This window comes from Myodes glareolus, chromosome 12, assembly GCF_982192425.1.
Source record: "Myodes glareolus chromosome 12, mMyoGla1.1, whole genome shotgun sequence".
NCBI lineage: Eukaryota > Metazoa > Chordata > Mammalia > Rodentia > Cricetidae > Myodes > Myodes glareolus.
Genome location: NC_142037.1, coordinates 39,780,563 through 39,805,569, shown reverse-complemented (window position 1 = coordinate 39,805,569; position 25,007 = coordinate 39,780,563).

Genomic DNA, 25,007 nt, shown 5'->3' with positions numbered 1-25,007 from the left:
CTTCTTTAAAAGTCAGGTAGAATTCCGCCGTAACTCCTGGGCCAGGCCATTTTTTTTTTCTATCAAAGGCTTTCTATTACTATTTCTATCGTCTCACTTGTTATTGGTTTTAGGTGCTGATTTCTTTTTCATCTAACATCGGTGGTTATGATGAATCTGAAAAGCTGTTCACTTCTTAAATTTTCAACTTAATAAAATATAGTTTTTTAAGGTATACTATAATTCTCTCACATTATTCTTAATTAATTTGGTGCTTATTGTAACGTTTCCTTGTCAATCTCAGATTCTGTTCATTTTTGCCCTTTCTTTTTTTCTTTGGTTAGCTAAAACAAAAATTTGTTTATCTTCTTCGAGAACACAGCTCTTAGATTTGTTGATTCTTTGTGTTGTTTCTATTTTATTAATTTTGGGTCTGATTTTTATTATTTCCTCTTTATTTGGATTTGGTTTGGTTTTTTTATAAAAATGTTTAGTTGCATCATTAAGACATTTATTTGTGATCCTAGTTTTGAAAGTGGGATCTTAGAGCTATAAATTTCCCTTGCTGGACTTCTTTCCATGTGTCCCGAGGTATTTATTGTGTTGTATTTCATCTTCATTATGTTCCAAAATTTTTATTTCTCCTTTGGCCTATTTATCATTTAGAAATGTGTTATTTCATCTTCACGAGTTTATGCAATTCCTAGAGATTCATTTGCTGTTACATTTAAGTTTTATTGCATTGTGGTCAGGTAGGACACACAGAGCTATTTAAGTTTTTCTGAATTTCTTAAGATTTATTTTGTGTTCTAGGATGTGCTCTGTTTTAGAGAATCTTCCATGGATTCCTGAGTAGTGTGTGTGTGTGTTTGTGTGTGTATGTGTTTGAATGGAATATTCTGTTAAGTCCATGTGGTGTATGATGTGACTTAATTTGATTTTTTCTCTATTTGATTTTTATCTGGGTGACCTGTCTATTGGAGAAAGAGGACTATTGAAATTACTTACTATTACTGAGTTAGAACTAATCTGTGTCTTCAGCCCAATAGTATTTTTTAGGTGTGACAGTTTGGTGCATATACATGTATAATCATAATGTCTTCTTGGTTAATTATTCCTTGATTAGAATAGAATATCCTTCTTGGCCTCTTCTGATTTGTGCTAGTTTTAGCCCTATTTTGCCAGATATTAAGATAACAAAGCCTGCCTGCTTCCTGTTCCTGTTTGCATGCAATACTTCTTTTTTCCATCTTCCATTTTAACACAGCTCCTATCTTTGAAAGCAAGGTAGGTTTCTCATAGATAACAGACAGGTTAGATTTTCCTAATTCATTCAGCTAGCCTTTGTCTATTCATTTGAGAAGTGAAGGCCCCAACTATTAAACTTTATCTTTGAAAGATGTGGTATTGCTTTATTTTCTGACTGTGTTCTTAGTTCTGTTTTATATTTCAATAATTATAGCTCCATTTTTTTTCTTCTATAAACTCTTGGTTAATCTCATTCTTTTCTTCTGTCTGAAGTATTGCTTCCAGTATCCTCTGTTGGGGAGGCTTCAAGGACATTAATTCTTTCAGTTTGTTTATATCATGGAAAGTTTTTCATTGCCCTTCAGCTTTGAAAGTTTTACTGGGTTCAGTAGTCTGTGTTGGCATCTGTGGTCTTCTATAGCTTAAAGTGCATTGCACAGGGTTCTTTTAGGCTTTTATACTTTCCATTAAGAAATCAATTGTTATTTATTTATTTTATGTTTAAGGGTGTCTTGTTTACGTCTATGTCTGTGTATCACATGTGTACCTGGTGCCTGTGGATGCCAAAGAAGTCACTCGATCCCCTGGAACTAGAACAGATGGATGTGAGCCACTCTGTGGGTGCTAGACTTTGAGCCCTGGTCCTCTGTAAGGGCGCTTCAGCACTGACCCTTCTCTCCATCCCCTCAGCTGTTATTTTGATTGATTTTCCTTTGTATGTGACTTGTATTTTTTTTCTTGCTGCTTTCAGCACCCTCTCTGTTTTTCTGTTTTTACTATACTATGCCCCTGGAAGTTTCTTGTCTGTTCCTGCTTATTTGGTATTTGGTGTGCTTTTTGTATCTGCATGGATGTGTTCTTCTTAATTTTTCTTTCATGATCCAGTTGAAGATCTGGTCCATACTGTTGACCTGGGATTTTCTCCTTTATTTATCCCCATAATTTGAAGATTTGGTCTTTTCACAGTGTCCTGTAATTCTTCTATGTTCCTTTTGTGTGTCTTTTATTTTTTTTTTCAGATTCTTTCTCCCTGTGTTCTTAATGCCCTACTTTATCTTCCCATGCTGGCTGATAGTTTGTCTTCCACTCAATCCATTTTATTTGTAAGGCTTCCCCCCTGAGTTTCCTAATTGGACTGAGTTTTTAAAACCTGTCTTATTCTCAGCCTGAGTTCTCTTCAATATTTTTCTTTACTGAATTCAGTTTAAAATTCCAAATTGTCTTAGTTATTTTATTCAACTGTATATTTGTGTTTTCTTGGCTAACAGTGAGACATTTGTTGGTATATTCTTAAAGTTTATATCATCTTTAAACACATTGAATTTTTAAAAAAAGTTTATGACTATACTTTTAAAATCTGTATCCTGTGTTTCATCTAGGTAATTATTATTGAAGAACACTTCTATAAGATTAGTAGGATTGGGAGTGGGCAGGGCATCCTGTCTTGGCATTTTATATTGTTTATGTTTTTGTGGTGTGACCTGGGCATGTGGAGTTCCTTTTTTGTTGTGTGTCGGATGTGAGATTCTAGCTTGCCTTAGGTTCAGCAGGTACAATAATTGCATGATGGAGCTATGCCAGGGACAGCTGATCTTGAGCTGCTCCATTGGAGTTAGAGTTGAGAATGTGGAAGTGGCAAAAGGGCAGATGGGAGTCAGAGGAGCTCATCAGGCAAAAGCAATGCTCTAGCTGAATGTTCGGAGGTAGGACTATGAGTTTTAGGAGATGGTGTGGGAATTTATGGTGGTCAGAAACCCCAAGAAGTAGAATTTTAGGTATGGAATATCAAGCAGAATATATTCTACTATAGGCTGATATGGGATTCCCCTCAGTATGTTGTGAATACCTTTGGTTAATAAAGAAACTGTCTTGGGTCGGTGCAGGGAATAGAGGTAGTTGGGGAAAACTAAACTGAATGCTGGAAGAAAGAAGGGAGGAGTCAGGGAGAAGCCATGTAGCCCTGCCAGAGACAGATGCTGGAAGTTTACCCAGTAAGCCGAAGCCACATGGTGATACATAAATTAGTAAAAATGGGTTAAATTAATTTGTCAGGGTTAGCCAGTAAGAAACTAGAGCTAATGTGCCAGACAGTGATTTAAATAATAGTTTCTGTGTGATCATTTTGGGTCTGAGCTACCTAGCATCCAGGAACAAACTAATGGCCTCCTTACTTCATATGCACTCAGAACTGAGGCATAACAAACATGTCTTTTCACGTGTGTCATGTGACTAAGACCCTCCTGCGGTCTGGCCAGGTGGAACACGAGTTGTTGATTTTGTTTTGCTTTTCATAGTCAATGTTTTTAATCTAGTCTTTCCACATCTAGGAAGTGATCCTCAGAGATATTAAACAAATGGGCTGAGGTTTAAACTCTCACAAGACTATGAAAATCCTTATCTCACGGCAAATGCACTGTTTGGAATGAAAGAGCTGGTTGGGAAATCAAACTTTCTCCTAATATCTGGAGAAAGAGACAGAGAATCTGTACACTCTGCACGCACTGTTTAAAGCATTCTCAGGATGAATGAAACATCGAATGAGAGGCTTAAGGGCTTCGTCCATTTCACCCACTGCTGCTTCTGTGTCTTTGGCTCCCTCTCTTCACCTTTATCTAGGGACCAGCTCAAAATCCGTGTTGTGCTCCTGTGCCAAAGCTTGACCTGTACAGTAACATCACCTGCATTCTTCATTCTTCATGGTGCTTGTTCCCACTCATGCTTATAATATATATTATCTTTAAAATAGAAATCCATCAGAGTGAGGATATTCGTATTTGTGATTATTTTCTCAGAACCTCAAACACTCCTGGATATTTGATGACTTAATGTATGCATCAAATAATGGAACCTATTTTTAAGTGATGGTTAAAATTGTATTGCGATTGTTGGTTTCTAGAAAAATTGCAGCATACAAAATTCATTATAATAAAAACATTCTATAAATGCAGAAAAATATACATTAAAATAAATGTAGATGCATAATTTATATGTATATGAACTTTTTTATATAAAACCAATCAATACTTTATTTGTGTATATGAAAGCATAAACTGGCATTTGAACACTCCAAAAAAACTGAATTAAGTAAAAAAAAAATAGTTTATTGACTTTTAGGAAGCTAAGGCTAGAGAACCAGCTCTAGAGGGTCTCCCTGTCTTAAAAAAAAGAAAGTTTGATAATCACGTCATTAAAGACACCGACATCAAATAAGCAAATGGGAAGAAGCACTGCACCATAGGGCAACAGAGAAATGAAAACGACGTCTTCAACCTGGCATTCCTCTGCCATTCTGCTGGGGGTACAGCAGTGTGGACACCAGCAGGAGTGAGCAATGTGGGTGATAGAAGCTGCATGTCATTGCTTCAGGTGTGTAAAATTTTCAGCTCAGGAAGACAGCTAGGAGGTGTCTCACAAAACCGAAAAGACCTCCATCATATGATCCAACCATCATACCCTTTGCTGTTCATCCAAAGGAGCTGGGAACTCACCTCCCCGTGAAAATCTGCATACGTGTATTTTGTAGCAGCTTTGTTGATGGTTACTGAACTCAAGAAGGACAGTTGGTTACCTTCAAGTTCATGGTTGCTAAAGCTCTGAAGTTAGAGATTCCTTCAGAAAGCAAATGGGTAATCAATAGAAAATGAATTAAGAGACTTACAGGTTTATTAGTAAGTGAAAGAAGGTCTTGGAAGACCAGGTAATGTGTGAGTTCAACTCTGTAACAGTCTAGAAAAGGCAAACCGTGGAAAAAAGCAAAAAGTCAGTGATTGACAGTGGTGGGGAGAAAGGGATGCCTAGACAGAGCAGATTTAAAAATAATACTATCTTTTATTTTTTTAGATTAATTTATCATTTCTCCCTTTCCATCCCCCAAGATCTCCTATACATCCCCCATTGCTCTCTTTCAAAGGCATGCCCTCTTTTTCATTAGCTGTTGTTGCATACATGAATTATATACATATATATTCCTCAATACATAAATGCAACTCAGTCAGACTGTATAATGCTATTTGTATGTGTGTTTTCAGAGCTGACGTTATGATATTGTGGTGTGGGAGAAATGGCTGTATTCTGTCAATCATGTATTTTAATAAAATGCTGATTGGCCAGGCAGGAAGTATAGGCGGGAAAACCAGACAGGAAGTAGAGGTGATGCAATGAGAACAGGAGAATTCTGGGAATCAGGGAGGTTCCTCAGCCACTCCTGCACTCTGACCTCAAGGTGTGGTGGTACACACCTTTAATCCCAGTGCCTGGGAGGCAGAGACAGATCTCTGAGTTCAAGGTGTGGTAGCACACACCTTTAATCCTAGCACTGGGGAAGCAGAGACACGTGGACCTCTATGACTTCTTCAAGGTGTGGTAGCATACACCTTTAATCCCAATGCCTGGGAGGCAAAGACAGACAGATCTCTGAGTTCAAGGTGTGGTAGCACACACCTTTAATCCCAATACTGGGGAGGCAGAGACAGAAGGATCTCTATGAGTTCAAGGACAGCCTGGTCTACAGAGTTATTCCAGGACAAAGATTACAAAGAACCTGTCTCAAAAAGTAAAAATAAAAATATAAAAAATAGAGGTTAAAATAAAGATAAAAAATATACAGAAAATCTTGATATTGTATGCTATTATGCTCTCTTTGAATTGTTTAAATGCTGAGGAAGGAGCAACAGCTGCTAAAGGACTTTTGTTTATAAACGCTGCTAAACTAACCCAAGATAGGTATTTTGAAAATACCTTGGCTTCAAAATTAAAGTCAAAAGGTATGCTACTTTGAAGAAGAAATTCTGCTTTTGTTTCCACAAAAAACGAGAGACTCTGGATTTATTCAGAGTTAAGAAAAATCACCTTTGACCAAGGGAGGCCACCCAAAAAATCTCTGACAGAAACAGATGGCCCAGATGTCTAAGTTCTACATCCAAAACGGATTCAAGGCGCTGCCTGAGATGATCAGGTCTCACAGGATACTCCAGTCAGGACTTGATTATAACTCCAAATTTTCTTTAGGTCCCCATAAGATTATCAGCGCCCCCAACCAGCAGGAAGTAGCCTGAAATACTACGCCCACACTCCCACAAATGGACTATGGGTATTTTCCTTTGTTTTTTTTTTAAAAAAAGAGGGAAATGGTGCGGGAGAACTGTCTGTATTCTGTCAATCATGTATTTTAATAAAACGCTGATTGGCCAGGCAGGAAGTATAGGCGGGAAAATCAAACAGGAAGTAGAGGTGATGCAATGAGAACAGGAGAATTCTGGGAAGCAGGGAGGTTCCTCTGCCACTCCTGCGCAGACCACTGAAGAGGCAACATGTAAGGTGACAGCTGAAAAAGGTACCAAGCCATATGCCTAACATAGATCAGAATAATGGGTTAAGATAAGTCATAAGAACTAGTAAGTAGCCTGACCTAATGGGCCAATCAACTTTATAACTTATAGAGATCTCTGTGTGATTGATTTTCCTTGGGAGTTGCCTGCTGTGGGGTACTGGGTGGGATAGAAACCCCAACAAGCCAGCCCCCCCCCGTCATGTTACAATATTGGATAATAAATTGGTGTGCTCTTCCCTGGGGAAGACTATTCTTCCCACTCTAAGTATTCCTTAGTTGCCTGTTGTTCTTTGTATAGGTTTGAGGCTTCCTGGGCTTTCCCACCATCTACCTTACCATGTCTATTGTGGGCTTTGTTCAGCTCATGTTTGAGCAGTCATATTATGATAACATGGATGTAGATTTTTGACATTCCTAGACGTCACAGTCTCGCAGCAAACCTCCTGTTCCTCTGGCTTTTAGGATCTTTACCCTTCCTCTTCTTCTGTTATCTCTTAGTCTTCGGTGGGGACTTGTATTGTAGATGTATCCATTAGGACTGGGGTCCACAACTCTGCATTTTGATTGTTTGTGGGTTTCTGAAATGGTCTCTGTCTATTGTAAAGAGAAGTTTCTTTGAGAGATGATGACTGCATTTATCTAAGAGTAAAATGCTCAGAATGTAATTAGAGATTATACTGGTTTAGTAAAATGGAGGTTGAGATTCTCCTTCAAGATTCATGACTTCACTAGTTGACTAGGTTTAAAGGACCAGGTATGGTTTCTTCTTGTTGAGTAGGTATTAAATTCAATTATAGAGCTGCAGGTTACTGTCCTTCCTTAGGGTTACTATACCATGCTGTTCATTGTTTTGGTTCATAGTACCATGGCTGGGTCAGACTGTTGGTTGCTTCCATTTTTTTTTTTTTGAGAATTTCTATGGTGCCTTCTTTGGACCATGACAAATAGTCATGGTTCAAGAAGGAGGCTTTTAAATTATTTTGAGCTCAGGAGCCTCTGGGCCCTGTGTCTGGAGTACATGGTGTTGTTAGCAGTAGGGACTTTTTAAGGCAGAGAGAATACTTAGTGTGATTTGGTCATAAAACATTTGTTTCTTCATACCTTTGCCCAGACCCAAAGAATTTACTACAGAAAGAAGGAACCTAGTGTAAATTATGGATAGGGGGAGGGGGGTCAATGCAGCTTCACAGATTGTGACAATGTGCCCTTCTGGTGTGAGATGGTAATAAGGGGGAAGGCTGTGAGTGTGTCTCCAGTAACCAGCAACTCCCTGATGGAATGGGTGTACAAGACCTATCTCTGCAATCTTCTTTCAAATTTGTTGTGAATCTAAAACCCTCCTGTAAAGTCTCCAAGTTATTAGAGCTTTTGAACTTCGTACTATTTTTTGTTTTCACTGACCCTGCTTTCTATCTCAGTATGTGTATCTTTGAGGAATCAGAAAAAAATGTTTTAAGAAAGGCTGGTTAGGGCCTGGGGAGATAGCCCTGTAGTTAACGGTGTGAACTACTCTTGTGGAGTACTAGAGTTTAGTTCCCAGAATACATGTCAGGTGGCTCCCACCTGCCAGTTAACTATAGCTTTTAGGGTATTCGAAACCGCCTTCTGGCCTCTGAGAACACCTACATTAATACACATACTAATAATTAAATGTAAAATAAATCTTTAAAGAATGGTTGTTCTTATTAAATGGTTATCTAATGACTTGCTGCTCTTACCTCGGGATTCTTTTCTGTAACACAAAACTGTTCTTGACCATATATGAAGACTGAATTATCAAATAGTGTCGTTCAGCGCTCTGGGGTCACTCTGTTTGGCTTTGTAAAGAACAGTGCTACCTACTCATCCAGCTTATTAGTATGACCTTCAAACCAGGGTTGATTGGAGGACCTTGGAGCAGCATCGAGCTGGGCCGGCAGGAGACAAGGTCACCTGTGACGTGACTATCACTGAGATGAGAAACTCGACATAAGATGCATGAAGTTGCCAAGGTTACGGGCAGGAAAAATGGAAATGTGCATTGTGGTGAAGGGAGCTCACGAACTTAGGGAGCCCTGGGCTTGGCAGCACGAAAGTGAGAGAAATGAGGCCAACACCCAACCCCTGGGAAAGCTAGGTAGCCCTGTGTCTGGTTCTTAAACATGTGGCACATATTTCGAGGACCTTGTTATATGCAAGAGCTGTTTAAGCTGAGTCTACTGCTTCTTTTGTTGTTTTTTTTTTAAAATACTGTTTTTTTTTTTAAACTACAAAAACAATGCTCGTTCATTGTGGAAATTTACATAAAGTCAATGGAATTAAGAGGAAAGCTGAGTTTTCCCGATATGTCATTCATTCCTACAGCACTATTCTTCTGCCCAGAATGGGCATTTGCCTCCTTCATATCTCCTAACTTAACCATGCATCAACAGCTTCTTTCTACACCCAGTATCAAGCTACACATCCTATTTTATTTTATACCAATCATATCACTGCATATATACATTTCAACAAATTGCTTTAACATACACATTTTCTGCCATCCAAGTACTAAACAGGCCTCACCCACTTTAGCTTTGGAGAGCAGATGAAATCAGGGATCTTTAGGGTGATTTGGCTTTGTACAATAGTAGCATTTTCTATTTAAACACACAGACTACTTTTTTATTATTTTTATTTTATTACTTAAAACTACCAGTCCAAATTTCCACTCCCTCCCCTCCTCTTACTCCCCTCCCACTCCTTCCACAGACCCTCCCACCCCACCTTCTCCAATCCTAAGAGAGGGCCAGGCACCCCGCCCTGTGGAATGTCCAAGGCCCTCCCTACATAGACTATGTTTTTAAAAAGTAGTCATTCTACTGTATTCACTTTCTTTTTCCTTCCCTCTCTCCTTCCCTCCCTCACATCCCCCTCCTTCCTTTCCCTTGCTTGCTTATGCTCTCCCTTTCTTGCTTTCTGCTTGACTTACTGACACAGGGTCTCCCGTAGCTTTTGCTGGCCTCAAACTCACTGAGCAATGAAGATGGCCTTGAACCTCTGATCTGCTTTTCTAAGTACTGGGATTATAGGAGCATATTTTCATGCCTGGCTTATACGTATTTTCTCATATAAAATACACCTTTGGATACATTTCTAGAATTTCTTAGGTTATATTGTACAGACTTAAATTCCGTTATTGGTATGGCCAGGGTGTCCTCAAACAGTTGTAATATTCTGTCCTCCCTACAGTGATTTATTTTCCTCTACATTATACCTGTGAGATGCTGCCATGCATTCAGATCATCTCCAAACTTCAAGGCAGTACGTTATGTGGCATATTAGTTTTAGTTCACTTTCCATTATGACTGAGATGCACATATTCTTACTATGTATCCTCTTTATTTCCTATGTACGGTGCTGTTCATCTCTTTTAATGGTGAATAAATCTACTTGCAAATGAAGGGTATTATCTGTCTGTTGCCTGATCCGACATCTTTTATCCCATTTGTGATTATTTCTCTGGATTTTCATGGTATATAGTGTTCATAAGAAAGTTTTATGTTTTTATGTGGTCAAACACAGACACATTCTTAGAGAAGAACTTCCGCGACTTTCATACAATTCCACACTACTCTTCTTGTACCTGTCAGAATGAAATGGTTTCATAACTGGCCAATATATTTCTCGGACAGGAAAAAATAATCCTATAAAGGTAACAGTGTTTCATTTTGAGCCTAATCTAGGTCCACACTGAGAGTTTTATCTTTCTGGGTGACTGACAGTATATGAGAATTTTCACTTCACAAATAGCATGACTAATTAACAGGGGAATTTGGACAATAATCTTGTCCCAATAGTAGGTTTCAGTTTTCAGAAGGCACCCCACCCCACAGTCTACAGCATTCCCCATGCTCTTTGCTGTGTCTTAAGCAGGCAAGGCTGTAAGAAATGCTAAAGCTTTGTGGACATTGTAGCCCACTGGTGTGAGGGCAGAACAGTTTGCCTGAGGTACTGTAAATATGATGTCCTGGTGAAAGGTAGGGGCCACCTTATTCTGGGTATACTATAGAGTCCTGGGTCCATATAGGGCTCCAACTATCAGGGACTCTCTGTCATTCTCTACCATCTCTGGGTATCACTGTGTTTGTGCTACCTAGGTTGCTTTATCAGCAGAAGGAAGACCTCATCCTTCTCTTGAATTGCCTTTGTCAGGCTTTGTGTTACAGCATGAGAAAGCAAAATGCCACCTCAGACCAGGGGCTGTCTCCTCCACTGTCATCCCTACCTTCTCTCTTCTTTGTTTTTCTACTGTCTTTACTGCCATGCCTGCGACAGTATAGGCTGTTAACAAATACATGGTTTTTGTGTTATAAAAGAGTTCCACACTAGCCCAGAATGGAGTAAAACAAAGGTTTATTTATTTGGGGGCAAACTCACAGAAAGAGTAAAGACTGCAGTCCTCTGCACGCCTGGGGAACTGGAAACAAATCCAACCACCAAGGGGCTCACACATGCCCCTACAACTGCATTTATAGTACACGAGACCATGCCCAGAGTGGACTAGCATCCCAAAGGCCATAGGCTGAAAGTGTTCCCACAGCACCTCACTCTTTTGTCTAAATAAGAATTTCAAAACCAATACAAATCTATATACAATAAGAGCAAATATCAAGTATAAAAATTAGAATTGCAACCAGCATGAACAACATCAAGCAAGAAACATAATGTTAAATGTTTTAATAATTATCTTATTCTAAGGAGTCAAGTTTTATATTAGAAATGGCTTGACTAAGTCATGAGAGGAAAGTAACTACAACAATCTAGTCAAACACCTGAAAAGGGAAATAATATTACCTGATATGGGAAATAATATTACTTGAGTAAACAGGAAGTGCAGTCAAGCAACTTCCAAAAGGTGCAAGAAATGACAGAGACAACCATCTACCTGGGCAATCACTCAAAGTCTCATTTGCGATGTTGGGGCAACCAACTTTGGCTAAGGCCTAGAGGAACTGACAGACCATTTTTAGAGGCAAGAAAATTTGAAAAACTGTATTACTCTGTCTTGGCAAGTTTTGAAAGTTTTATTGCTTGTATTCTGCTTGTCCAGTCTGGACATTGTGCATTTTCTTAGTGGTCAAAGCAGGGGCAGTTCTTTGTCCAAATGCCAGTTTTGCCAAGAAGAAAACAAACTCTAAGTGGAATGTCTTTGGTGTCCAATGCTTTCTTGGGAATAGATTGGTGCTGTCAGGAGAAATCATGTCTCACATCAACAGAATTCTAAGTTATTTAAAATGCCATATTTTACAGTTTTTTGAAGTGTTTGAAGATGACATATCTATATGGAATATAGTCTCTAAACATCTAAAAAACCTGATTAGTCTAAATATAAGTATGGCAAACATGGAAGACTATTGACCCGTAATTCTTTTTTTATTTATTAGATTTTTTTAAAAAAAATAGCATTCCAAGTTCCTATTCCTCCTTTCCTCCCATTCCCTCCACATACTCTCCCACTCCACCCCCATCTAATCCTAAGAGAGGGTAAGGCACATTGCCTTGTGGAAGATCCAAGAGCTTTCCCACTATATATAGGTTGAGCAAGGCATACATCCAAAGAGAATAGGATCCCAAAAAGCCAGTACATGCAGTATGGATAAATCCTGGTGGCCCCTCAGTCTGCCCCAACCATGTAACTGTCAACCACATTCAGAGGGACTAGTTTGGTCCTATGCTTGTTCCTTCCCAGTCCAGCTGGAGTTGGTGAGCTCCCATTAGCTCAGACAAACTGTTTTAGTGGGTGAACCCATCATGGTCTTGACCTCCTTGCTTATATTCTCACTCCTCCCACTCTTCAACTGGACTTTGGGACCTCAGTCCAGTGCTCCGATGTGGGTCTCTGCCTCTGTCTCCATTAGTTGCTGGATGAAGGTTCTATGGTGATATTTAAGATAATCATCAGTCTGACTACAGTGCAAGTCAAGATTGGGCCCCCTTCCCTCTATTGCCCATGGTCCTAGGTGGTGTCATCCTTTTGGATTCCTGGGAATGTCTATAGAGCCAGGTTTCTTCTAATTCTATAATGGCTCCCTCAGTCAAGCTGTCTCTCTCCTTGCTCTCATCTCTCCTTCCTCCATCTCAAGAACTTGAGGGAATGGGATGGTCAAGACTTGTAATTCTTAATACCTATATAGCTTAAAGACTAAGCCTTTATTTTAAAATATTAAACTATTTTTAATCAAATGTACAGCAAGTGAGGACAATGACCTCAAAATGCAAACAACATGTAAGTATCTACCTGAGCCCTGATCAGTAGCATTAGGATAACCCCAGACCCATCTATGTAGAGTCACATGTAGGGCAGTTTGAAGCACTGCCTGCCTAGTGTGCCACAAAGATTGATAGACAGGAGCTGACAATGAAGAATATCAGATTACTGAAGACATAGCCTTAAGCTTTAGGGAATTATATTGGTGATTGACATGTCTCTGAACTAGATGAAAAAGAACATAAAGTCAAGACTTGGCCAACAGAAATGAAGCCATTCTGCTCCAATTTTGTACATTAAGCGAGACCTCTTGGACCCAGAGATCAGGGTGTATTGTAGCCTTACCATCCACAGCATTTGAGAGTCCAGGACATCCATGTTCAGTGTGAATTTCAGATGAATAATGAATAACCTGTTGTATGTACTCCATGTAGTATTTGGAATATAGTCGTGTTAAAATAATTGTTCCATATTCAAAGTTCAAATGCACTGGGTGTCCCTTATTTTACCTGGCAACAGTAGTCAAGTTTGCTGCTATGGCGCCCTGGCAGGCTTTGCAGATGTCCTATTTTTTTGAGAGCTGAATTGCATCCTTATTGCCTCCTGGAGTTCTGTAATTTCCAACCCGAAGTATATTTTACACAAGCCCCTGTCCATATGAAAATGTTTCACACCAGAAAAAGGCTTGTTACTTTCTTTAGACTCTCTGTTCTCTTTTGATTTTTGTCCGGTTGTATCTATTATGAGGAATTGGTATGCGTGCTCTTGGGGAGAAAAATAATTTGAACCTTGAAACACAGCAAATGCTTAAGCACAACTGAAGGGAAACTGGTTTTAAAAGTTGCAATTTAGATTCACAAAATTTGGGGCATGATCTTGAGTTGTTGAGGTGCTTGCTGTGATTTGCATGTTCCCATTGGGTACAAGCCTCGGTCTCTGGAAATGGCCTTGGAAGGTCACTCTGTTTCCTAGAAAATGATATTGTCCTTTTCCTCCCTTGCTATTTTAATTATGCTTAAATACATATAACCTGAAAGTTAGCATCATTAACTAATTTCAGTTGTTGGGTTCAGTGAGAGCTGCCAGAGATCTAGTTTTCCTATCGCTGTGCTGGTGTGAAGAGAGGGTCCAGGGTGGCCGGGAGCAGGGTGGGGCTAGGATCACCTCGAATTCCTGATCTGCCTGCAGGGATGATGGACCTGTGTGTCCCTGCTTTGCTTTAGAAGATATTACGGAGTAGAACCCAGGTCCTTTGGTGTGCTGAGCTGCTTCCAAGTTTCTTTATATGTCTTACATGTTTTTTAAATTGAAAATTGAACATTTGACTATGGTGTAACAACCCTGGAGCTCAATCTGTATTACTGGAGGTACTTTTCATTATGGCTTCCATGTGGAGTTTTGGTTGTTGGAAGCTGTCTGTGTTTATCCTTAGTCTGAGATGTATTTCAAGGTCTTTACTGAGTATGCTGATTTCTTTCCCCTAAACTATCCCATGTACCATCTCCTTTCAGATTCATGACCTCATTTTCACTAATTGTTGTTTTATACACACACACACACACACACACACACACACACGATGGGCTTTCCCCTATCTACTCTGGCATGTCTGCTATTGTCCTTGTCCTGCTCATGTTTAAGCTATCATGCTGGTGAAACTTTGTGGACACAGCTATGACATTCTTAGGAAACACAACCTCACAGCAAATTCTCTGTTCCTCTATTTCCTCTTCTTCAATGTTCCCTGGGGTTTAGGTGTGGGAATTGTATTGTAGATGCATCTATTGGGACTGAGTTCCACAACTCTACATTTTGCTTGTTTACAAATTGTAGACTATTACTTTAAGATGTGTTAAATTTGTTTATACTGTGGAACATTTGTTTTAATGATGCAAAGATGTGTTGCATTCTTTTATGTTGCATTTGCTTAACTCTGTGAAGTTGTGGTACTTTGCCTGTCTGAAACACCTTGTTATTGGCTGAATGACCCAATCAAGGCAGGAAAAAGGATAGGCCAAGAGAAAGGATAGGCAGGGCTGGCAGGCAGAGAGGATAAGTAGAGGAGGAAGCTGGGAGGAGAGAGAGACATCAAGGAGCATGAGAAGGGGGAAGACTCATGGGGCCAGTCACCCAGCCACACAGCAAGCTGCGGAGTAGGAGTGAAAGTAAGATTACAGAAAAAAAGAAAAGGAAAAAGTCCAGAGGCAAAAGATAGCTGGGATAATTTAAGTTAAGAAAAGCTGGCTAGAAATAAGCCAAGCCAAGACCAAAATTTATAAGAAATAATATATGAGAAATGATAATTTGGGAGTTTGGTTGCAGGTCCCTCCAAAGAGCAAAGAGCTAAGGAACCAAAGAGTAAAACACAAACATCAACAGTAGTCTTTAGCAGTAGTCTTTCTCTCCTGCTAGAGACATTTCCTTGATGAGGAGCAAGAACTACATTTATCGGTGGAATTACAGTTGTGCACCACCCACCCAGCAACTAGAGTCACTGTCTTAACAGCATGTCGTTCAAACCGATGCCACACTGTCTATGGGCAATGTCAGGGGTCACCTTGTATTTTGATGAAACGCAGATGAAGTGGAAAGGTGGCTGTGAGAAGTGTCAAGAATATCTACATGATTGAGTGCCTATCTGTGGTACCCTATACCGTCTTCTAGCAACAATGCTTTTATTATTCATCTTTGCAGGACTTCTTTGCATAGTGAAGGGTATAGTAGAGTTATCAGACTTGAAAGAATCAAGGTATGTTATTTCTTGGGATTTTGGAGGACCCCACCCCCAAATTCACTTCAGAGTGGGAATGAGGCAGATGAGCCTCTGTTCACAGGGCCCAGGCTTGCATTTAGATTTTCTTTTCTTTTTTCCCGTTAGACTTGTTTATTCAAGTATCCGAAAACACTCTTTCCACTTCCTCCCCTCCTCCCAATACCCTCCCGCTCCCCCCACGCCCCCTCCTCCCTCTCCTCCTCCCTCACCATTCCCCAGAGCAGTCAGGATTTCCTGCCCTGTGGGAAATCCAAGTTCCTCCCCCCTCCCTCCAGGTCCAGGAAGGTGAGCATCCAGACAGGCCAGGATCCCAAAAAGCCAGTCCATGCAGACGAAACAAGGCCCAGTGCCATTGTCAATGGCTTCTCAGTCTTCATTTGGACTTTGAGGGCTCAGTCAGCCCCCATGTCAACCACATTCAGAGAGTCCTGTTTGATCTCATGCTCGTTCGGTCCCAGTCCAGCTGGCCTTGGTGAGCTCTCATTCGATCAGACCCCTTGTATCAGTGGGTGAACGCACCCTTCGCGTCCTGACTTCCAGTGCTCCAATGTGAGTCTCCGTCTCTATCTCCATCCATCGTCAGATGAAGGCCCTCTCTGATTTTGCTTTCCTTGCTCATGATCTCCCTCCCTCTGCTTCTCATTTGGACCTAGGGAGTTAAGTCCAGTGTTTCAATATGTGTCTCTGTCTCTATCTCCATCCTTCGCCATATGAAGGTTCTGTGGTGATATGCAAAATATTCATCAGTATGGTTATGGGCCAAGGTCAGATCAGGCACCCTCTCCTCTGCTGCCCAGAGTACAATCTGGGGACCTCTCCTTGGGCCTGGGAACCCTTCCAGAATCAAGTCTCTTGCATACCCTAAAATGGCTCCCTTAGTTGAGATATAAACTTCCCTGCTCCCATAACCATCCTTCTTCCCTCCCCCCTCCCATTCCCCCAATCCATCCCCATCCTCCCCCTCTCCCCTCTCCCTAACCATCTCCCCTTACTTCCACCCCCCCCCCCCCGTGCACCCAAGTTTTCCTGGCAATCTTGTCTACTTCTAATATCCAGGAGGATAACTATATGATTTTCTTCAGGTTCACCTTCTTATTCAGCTTCTCTAGGATCACAAATTATAGACTCAAAGACCTTTAACTATGGCTAGAAACCACTTATGAGTGAGTACATACCATATTCCTCTTTTTAGGTCTGGGTTACCTCACTCAGTAAAGCGTTTTCTATTTCCATCCATTTACATGCAAAATTCAAGATGTCATTGTTTTTTTTACCGCTGAGTAAAACTCTAATGTGTATATGTTCCACACCTTTTTAAACCATTCTTCAATTGAGGGGCACCTAGGTTGTTTCCAGGTTCTGGCTATTACAAATAATGCAGCTATGAACATAGTTGAACAAATACTTTTGTAGTATGATAGGGCATCTCTTGGGTATATTCCCAAGAGTGGAATTGCTGGGTCCTGAGGGAGGTTGACTCCCAGTTTCCTGAGAAACTGCCACACTGATTTCCACAGTGGCTGTACAAGTTTGCATTCCCACCAACAATGGATGAGTGTTCCCCTCACTCCACATCCTCTCCAGCATAGGCTATCATTGGTGTTTTTGAGTTTAGCTATTCTGACAGGTGTAAGATGGTATCTCAAAGTGGTTTTGATTTGCATTTCCCTGATCGCTAAGGAGGTTGAGCATGTCCTTAAGTGTCTTCTGGCCATTCGAAGTTCATCTGTTGTGAATTCTCTGTTCAGTTCAGTACCCCCATTTTTTAATTGGGTTAATTAGAGTTTTAGTGTCTAGTTTCTTGAGTTCTTTGTATATTTTGGAGTTCAGACCTTTGTCTGATGAGGGTTTGGTGAGGATCTTTTCCCAGTCCGAAGGTAGCCTTTTTGTCTTACTGACAGTGTCCTTTGCTTTACAGAAGCTTCTCAGTTTCAGTAGGTCCCATTAATTCATTGTTTCTCTTATTGTCTGTGCTACTGGGGTTCTACTTAGGAAGTGGCCTCCTGTGCCTATATCTTGTAGACTACTTCCCACTTTCTCTTCTATCAGGTTCAAAGTGGACAGATTAATGTTGATGTCTTTAATCCATTTGGACTTGATTTTTGTGCATGGTGATAGATATGGATCTACTTTCATTCTACAGGTTGACATCCAGTTATGCCAGCACCATTTGTTAAAGATGCTTTCCTTCTTCCATTGTATACCTTTAGCTCCCTTGTCAAAAATTAGGTGTTCATAGGTTTGTGGATTAATATCCGGGTCTTCTATTCGATTCCATAGGTCGACTTCTCCGTTCTTATGCCAATACCAAGCTGTTTTCAATACTGTAGCTGTGTAATAGAGTTTGAAGTCAGGGATGGTTATACCTACTTGATAATAATGGATAATTTTTCTAATGTGTTCTTGGATTTGGTTTGCCAGTATTTTATTAAGAATTTTCGCGTCGATGTTCATGAGTGAAATTGGCCTGTAATTCTCTTTCTTGGTTGTGTCTTTGTGTGGTTTTGGTATCAGGGTACCTGTAGCTTCATAAAAGGAGTTTGGCAATGACTCTTCTGTTTCTATATTGTGAAATACATTAAGGAGTATAGGTATTAGCTCTTCTTGGAAGTTCTGGTAGAATTCTGCATTGAAACCATCTGGTCCTGGGCTTTTTTTGGTAGGGAGATTTTTGATAACAGCTTCTAATTCTTCACGACGAACAGGTCTATTTAGATTGTTCACCTGTTCTTGGTTCAACTTTGGTATATTGTACTTATCTAAAAAAAATGTCCATTTCTTTTACATTTTCCAACTTTGTGGCATACAAACTTTCGTAGTAAGATCTGATGATTCTCTGAATTTCCTCTGTGTCTGTGGTTATGTCCCCCTTTTCATTTCTGATCTTATTAATTTGCATGTTCTCTCTCTGCCATTTGATTAGTTTGGATAGGGGTTTGTCGATCTTGTTGATTTTCTCCAAGAACCAGCTTTTTGTTTCCTTGATTCTTTGGATTGTTTTCTGTGTTTCTATTTTGTTGATTTCAGCCCTCAGTTTGATTATTTCCAGTCTTCTACTCCTCCTGGGTGAATCAGCTTCTTTTTTTTCTAGTGCTTTCAAGTGTGCTGTTAAGTCTCCAATGTGTGCTTTCTCCGTTTTCTTTAATTGGGCACTTAGTGCTATGAACTTTCCTCTTAGCACTGCTTTCATACTGTCCCATAGGTTTGAGTATGTTGTGTCTTAATTTTCATTAAATTCAAGGAAGACTTTAATTTCTTTCTTTATTTCTTCCTTGACCCGGGGGTGATTTAATAGTTGACAGTTCAACTTCCATGAGTTTGTTGGCTTCCTGGGGGTAGCACTGTTGTTGAATTCTAACTTTAATCCATGGTGATCTGACAAGACACAGGTGGGTACTAATTTTTTTTTGTATCTGTGAAAGTTTGCTTTGTTACCAAGTATGTGGTCAATTTTTGAGAAGGTTCCATGAGCAGCAGAGAAGAAGGTATATTCTTTCCTATTTGGGTGGAATGTTCTATAGATATCTGTTAAGTCCATTTGATCCAATACCTCCAATAATTCTCTTATTTCTCTGTTGGGTTTCTGTCTGATTGATCTGTCCATTGGTGAGAGAGGTGTGTTGAAGTCTCCTACTATTAGTGTGTGTACTTTGATGACTGCCTTGAGTTCTAGAAGTGTTTCTTTTACATAAGTGGGTGCCTTTATATTAGGGGAATAGATATTCAGGATTGAGACTTCCTCCTGATTAATTGTTCCTGTTATGAGTATGAAATGTTCATCTCTATCTCTTCTGATAGATTTTAGTTTGAAGTCAATTTTGTGAGATATTAGAATGGCCACACCTGCTTGTTTCTTAGGTCGGTTTGCTTGGAAAACCTTTTCCCAGCCCTTTACTCTGAGTAGATGTATGTCTTTGTGGTTGAGGTGTGTTTCTTGTAAACAGCAGAATGTTGGATCCTGTTTTCGTATCCAATCTCTAAGTCTGTGCCTTTTTATAGGTGAATTGAGTCCATTGATATTAAGTGATATTAATGACCAGTGGTTGTTGACTCCGGTTATTTTTGGGGGGGGTAGTGGAGTGTATGTTTTTCCCTTTTTTGAGTTCTGCTTGTGAAGGGTCGCTAGATGCCTGAGTTATTGTAGGCTGTGTTAGGAATGTTGGACTCCTTGGGTTGTGATTTGCCTTCTAATACTTTCTGTAAGGCTAGATTTGTAGCTACATATTGTTAAAATTTGTTTTTATCCTGAAATATTTTGTTTTCTCCGTTGATAGTGAACGATAGCTTGGCTGGGTAAAGTAGTCTGGGCTTGCATCCATGGTCTCTTAGTTTTGCAGTACCTCTATCCAGGACCTTCTGGCTTTCATGGTTTCCATAGAGAAGTCTGGTGTAAGTCTGATAGGTTTACCTTTATAAGTTACTTGATCTTTTTCCTTTGCAGCTCTTAATATTCTCTCTTTAATCTGAATGTTTTGTGTTTTGATTATTATATAGCGAGGGGATTTTTTTCTTTTGATCCAGCCTATTTGGTGTTCTGTATGCTTCTTGAACCTTCATAGGGATATCGTTCTTTAGATTGGGGAAGTTTTCTTCTATAAGTTTGTTGAATATATTTTCTGGACCTTTGATCTGCAATTCTCCTTCTTCTACCCCTATTATTCTTAGATTTGTTTTTTTTATTGTGTCCCACATTTCCTGAATGTTTTGTGATGAGAATTTGTTGAATTTGCTGTTTTCTTTGGTCAGAGAGTTTAATTTCTCTATGGTGTCCTCAGAGTCTGAGATTCTTTCTTCTATCTCTTGTATTCTGTTGGTTATGCTTGTTTCTGAAGTCTCTGTTCGTTTACCTAGATTTTCCATAGCCAGACGGCCCTGAGCTTGTGATTTCTTCATTGACTCCATTTCAGTTTTCAAATCTTGAACTGTTTCCATTACCTGTTTGATTATTTTTTTTCTTGGTTTCCCAGAATTTCATTTACGGATTTACTCATTTCTTCAAATCTTTTGGTATATTTCTCTTCCATTTCTTTACTCATTTCCTCAATCTTTTTGTTATACTTATCTTCCATTTCTTTACGGCAGATTTTCATCTTCTGTTTAAGTTCCTCTATTATTTTCATAAAGATCCGCTTAGAGTCAATTTTTCTATTTCTTCTGGAGTAGGGTGTTCAATTCTTCTAGTTTCGTGATCCCTGGATTCTGGAGATGTCATGTTGCCTTTCAGGTTGTTGGAGGAATTCTTGCATTGGTGCTTGCCCATCTCCTCTCTGGATGAAACTCCTCAGCACTCTCTGGATAGAACTTCTGAGCACTCTCTGGATAGAACTCCTTAGCACTGCAGTAGGGATAGCTGGTATTTCCAGGACCCAGGAGACAAAAGGGCGGCAGCAGTGGGGGCAGGGAGGGATCCCGTGGAACACCGAAGACCCTGCTGCAGAAGCTGAGGGGGTAGGGGCTGTGCTCTCTTCTGGGACAGAGCGCCCAGGCGAGCACCCACTCACCTCTCTGGATAGAACTTCTCAGCACTGCAGCAGGGCTAGCTGGTGTTTCCACGACCCAGGAGACAAAAGGCATTTAGATTTTCTTAATACGATTCCTTGGAAGTCTCATGCTGTAGCGGCCATTGAACAGTTTGGAGAACTTGATCTCTTCCCACTTTTATGCTTCTTCTCCTTTAATGGAGTCCAGCTAGCTCTTTCCTCATTGCTCACCTTTACTTCTCACATTCGATAGCAAAATCATGACAACCCACGGGGGATTGCAGAACTGTTTATTCAGCAAGTAATTGCCAAATCTTTATCATTTTTTGCGGGGAGGGAAGTCTGACTAATGTATATTTGTCTTTGTATACCGGTGGACTCAGCCATAATGTTTGGGATGGTCCACAGTTACAAGCTTAGAGGAGAAGTTGATTTTGTGAGGAATTTATTGCGGGAAGCTCCCATGCCTGTTTAGATACAAACTGCCTTATTTAGATCAACTTCATAAGAATCAAGTTGCTACTGTGTGTGTCTTTTCTGCTTATCTCATTATGTTTGACAAAGTTTTTCAGAGCCACAGTGAGAAAGAGCATTATTTGATCAGTCCGTTGGTCCTGTGTCCTGGTGCTGCTCCATCCAGGGTACCATCATACACCCACAAAGCATGCCAGTGATGACAATGAACTTGGTTAGAGCTAACAAACCAAAGAAAGGTGTCGAATAATTGATAGAGTTGGAGATTTTAACATTAAACTAGTTGGGTCCTGGAAAAGACTGCTACCACTGTTGAGCCCTGTGTTCAAAATCACAAACACATTTTTCTCTCTTCAAAATACCACCCGCATTAGACTGAATGATAAAATATAATTCTTGTTTGTGATAAGGAAGGTAATTATTATTATTCAAAAATAAGTGTCCTCCTGTCCTAAAAAACAAAACAAAAATTCCAGTACTTGTGGCCTTGCAGATTGTGACCTGAAGGATTATGACATAAGAGAATGTCCTTGTCTTCCTTCCATGTAGAGGAATCTGGTCTGATGAACATAATTGATACAAGCAATGAATGAAATATCATTCCAAATGTAGGTTGGGAAATTGCATGGAATGTCTTGGCTGATGCGAAAACTTGAGTGTCTCAAAGGCTGTAATATCAGAGAGACCAGTCTCAAGGAGGCAAGTGTTGATGATGGTCTTAGGCCTATGACATCTATTTTCTTTACTAAGTGGTAGAGGAAAATCCATTTACGTAATAATTACTCTTCTGATGTGCAAACGTCTCAATATATGATATCTTAGTTGGGTGTTTTCGAAATAAACTTTGAAACAAAGTTTGGGAGCACACAGTTTATTTAGGAGCTATAGAGAACACCAAGGGGTGGATAAGTGAGTTAGAGAAGGTCAGCTGTCTTGTAAATGCTGGCAACCATGTGGCAATGAGAAAAAAATTTCGCATGGATACCCTTGGAAACATAGAAACATTTCCCAGGGTTCTTCACTTCAGGGAGAAGGGGGCGGGGTATTTCTGTTAAAGTTGGTGCAATTTCCCAGTATTTCTTACTGGGTTGCTGCTCACATCTGCCTGTTATGTTTGAAATCACATAAGACATGAACATTCCACAAGAAGAACTGGGAACCATAGTCAGGTTGGCATCTGCAGTTAGAGGATTAAGCCTAGTGGTCATTCTGAGAATGAATGAATCAATTCAGTCTGGTTACTCCTCTAGTTGAGAGACAAATCTGATAGGCTTGGGACCGGGGTGACAGCTATATGATTTATGACTTGGCAGTATGACAGGAGCCTGAAGTATAGTTATACTTCTGTTTATTACTCGCTGTCTCATTCCTTTGCAACAACTGATAGTTGAGTTGTATTGGAAACGAGAGTTGAAGGGGAGGTGAGAAGACTACTCAACGCCAAATTTCAATTTTATCATTGCTATCTAAGTCCACAAATTATGCCAGGAATTCCACCTAATTCTGTTTTCTTGGAAGTTTGTGGATAGCGTCATTTGGAAAACAAGATGTTTAATAAATATTGAAAAATCATAATGAGATACTTTGTGAATTTCCTGCCCTCTGGGAGTTTTCCAGCTGATACTGAGTTTCCATGCTCTTACTCATCTTTATCTATTTAATTATAGCCATTATACCAACATAAATAATTCCTTCCACTGACAGAAGTTATTAACTATTTTCATTCTTTATTTTTAATTCTCAGAGTCTGAATTATATAATCTAATGATCTGGGATGATTCACTCTGACTTGTGGATCAGCTTCCTAGTTTCACATCCATCACTTTGACCAGATTAAATTTCATGTTAGTGAGAAGCATAACCACTGTGCTGGTTAATATTTTAATTACTAGAAACTTTCTCTAGTTCATATGCAATATATACCTGTGTGTATGAGTGTTAGAGAGAGAGAGGGAGAGAGAGAGAGAAAGAAAGAGAGAGAGAGAGAGGGAGGGAGGGAGAGTGTGGTTGGCATTTAGCTTTGTTCTGAGTCAATTCTGGCCCATATGCCAAAGGGTTTAAAAGTTTTTGGTATGTGGTATGTTTCTTGATATTAAATTTGGATTTTGCTATAAGCACTGGTGGCAGAGGTGTTTGTACCTCAGAGAGTGTCACACAATACCGTTCAGAGCAACTGTGAAAGCCCAAGGAGTGGAAATTTGTGAATGATCTTTTACTCCACTCATATGCATTCTACTCTGTGGGTTATGGGGAATTTCAATAGTGCGAAAGAAGACCTATAGGTTTGTGAAAACTAGGCTAAGCAATGTGATGTAGGAGGGCCATCTGTCTATGTGTTACTTTCATTGGTTAATAAAGAAACTGCCTTGGCTTTTGATAGGACAGCAGCTTAGATAGGTGGAGTAGATAGAACAGGATGCTGGGGGAAAGAAGGCAATGAGTCAGATGCCATGCTTTTCCTACCCAAGATGGATGTGGGTTAGAATTTTCCTGGTAAGCCATGACCTTGTGGTGGTATACAGATTATTAGATATGGGTTAGTCAAGATGTGAGAGTTAGCCAATAAGAGGCTGGAGATAACGGGCTAGGCAGTGTTTAAAAGAATACAGTTTCCGTGTAATTATTTTGGGTAAAGCTAGCCAGGAGCCAGGAGCCGGGTGGCGGGGATGCAGCCCGCCGCTCCTTTACTACAGCAATGACCTAGAAGGCTCTCAGGACCTGTCCATTCTGCCTCCCCTCCTTGTCGCACTTCTCAGGTTCCCTCCTTTGAGTAATCTACAGTCTGTAGGAGCCTGAGCTACATCTCTACTTCACTGTTTTCTGGCTGAGGACTCCATCCCTACTGGTTCTCTACCTCCTCCTAGTCAGTCCCGCCTGTGGCTCACCACATCTTCCTGTAGCATCCCTCTCTCATGGCTTTAGCTTCAGCTTAGGCATCATTCCTAAGAATGTTTTCCTAACTCTCAGAGGTCAAAGTACCACCTCCCCCTAACACAGATGCCCAAATGTTCCCTGTCTTACAATGATAGTTTGATTCTTTTATTATTTTATTATATGAAGTAGGTTTTTATTTGTGTTTTTGGTTGGGGGCTTGTTCTTTATCTCTCTCTCCTGGAATGTCTTTGAGGGAATGGCTGCATCTATAAGGGGATGTCTTAAATGACAGTTGATATGAAAGACCCAGCCCACGATGGGTGATGTCATCCTTAAGTAAGCGAGCCTGGGCTTTTTAAGAACGCTGCCTGAACACGAGCCTATGTGGAAGTCAGAGAGGGAAACATCAAGAAGTGTTTCTTACCCAGGTTCTTGCATTGAGTCTGGCCATGACTTCCCTCAGTGATGGACTGTTGGAAGAGTACGAAGAAACAAGCCCATCCCACCTCAAGATGTTTTTGGTTAGAGTGTTTTTATCACAGTAACAGAACCCTAGGCTAGAATAGTTAACTAAAAACAAATGAAAACAGTTCATTTTGACATAGAATCTCTTCCATCATA